This window comes from Canis lupus, chromosome 11, assembly GCF_003254725.2.
Source record: "Canis lupus dingo isolate Sandy chromosome 11, ASM325472v2, whole genome shotgun sequence".
In the NCBI taxonomy this organism is placed as follows: Eukaryota; Metazoa; Chordata; class Mammalia; order Carnivora; family Canidae; genus Canis; species Canis lupus.
The window spans coordinates 47,321,904-47,323,408 of NC_064253.1; the positions used below are offsets into that span (position 1 = coordinate 47,321,904).

The 1,505-nt window shown below is 33.6% G+C and overlaps 1 non-coding gene across 1 annotated transcript; it reads left to right on the forward strand.

Annotated features, from left to right (window-relative positions):
- The first annotated feature begins 1,185 nt into the window (after positions 1–1,185).
- LOC112650645 (U6 spliceosomal RNA) lies at positions 1,186–1,293 on the forward strand. The gene has a single exon (XR_003130337.1). It is a non-coding gene; the product is annotated as a U6 spliceosomal RNA (small nuclear RNA).
- Positions 1,294–1,505: the final 212 nt, after the last annotated feature.

The window sequence follows — 1,505 nt, forward strand, 5'->3', positions numbered from 1 at the left end:
TTCTGTAATCAAATTTGCAAAAGTAATATTCTTTAAAATGAAAATATCATTTTATCATACTGTCCTCAAAAGTGTATAATGATGACTGATTGCTTATTGGATTAGTGTGTGTGTGTGTGTGTGTGTGTGTGCACTAAGAACACTTAACAGGAGATCTAGCTATTAACAAATACTTATATGCCCAGCACAGATTTTCTTCTAAAACTTTATAGTTTCATGTCTAGTATAAAATAGAGGTTCAATTTCATTCTTTTGCATATGGATAACCAGTTCTCTCAACCTCATTTGTTGAAGAGACTACTTTTTCACCTAGAGTATATTATTTTTCTTTTTAAAGAATTATTTATTTATTTGAGAGAGAGCGAGCATGCGTGAGAGGAAGGGAATCTTGAGCAGTTCCTGTGCTAAGCACAAAGAAACCCATGTAGGGCTCAATTTCATGACCCCATGACCATGACCTTAGCCAAAACTAAGAGTTGAACACTTAACTGACTGAGCCACCTAGGAGTCCCTCCTCAGAGTGTATTCTTGACTTCCTTGTCAAAGAAGAGTTGGCCACATATATATGGGTCTATTTCTGGACTTTCTATTCTGTTTTATTGCTCTATACCTCTGTTTTTATTCCATTAACATATTGTTTTAATTACTCTAAATTTGTAATGTATTTGTTTCAGGAGTATGATGTCTCCTTCTTTGTTCTTCTTAAGATTTCCTTGGCTATTCAGTAGATTGGTTTTTGCTCTTTTTATAAAAAAAAATAGGATTTTGATAGAGATGGCCTTGAATCAGAAGATTACTCTCAGTAGAATGGACTTTCACTACTATAAATTCTTCCAATGCATGAACATAGGATTTAATTCCATTTACTTATGTCTATTTAAATCTCTTTCAGCTGCATTTTGAAGTTTTCATATACAAGTCTTTCACTTCCTTGGTTAAATTTATTCTAAACCACTTTATTCTTTTTGATGCTACTATAAATGCTTAAATTTATTTTAAGATTCTTTATAGGATAATTTGTTGTTACAAATAATTTTTATATATTGATTTTGTATCATGCAATTTTATTAAATGCAAACCCTGCAACCAAAAAACCCAAGACCAGATGCCTTCACTAGAAAATTCTACCAATAATTTAAAGAATAAACATTTATCCTTCTCAACACTTGAAAAAAGTTGAAGAGAGTGCTTACTTCAGCAACACACACATTAAAAATTGGAATAATACAGAGAAGATTAGCATGACCCCTGCATAAAAATGACACACAAATTCATGAAGCATTTTATATTTTTGAGTAATAGCTGGGTCGCCACTCTTAAAGATAGCAGGGTGACTAGAGAGGTAACCAAAAAAATGGCAGTTTGCACAACAGGAGACATATCTGTTCATGCTGATTTTCTAGGGTGTTGGACTTCTCCAAAAGCAAGGGGCTTGGTAGGCACCATTTTCCTTCCCTACTGTCCAGCATATACACTGAGCCACCTTCAAGAGGCAAGGATGCACA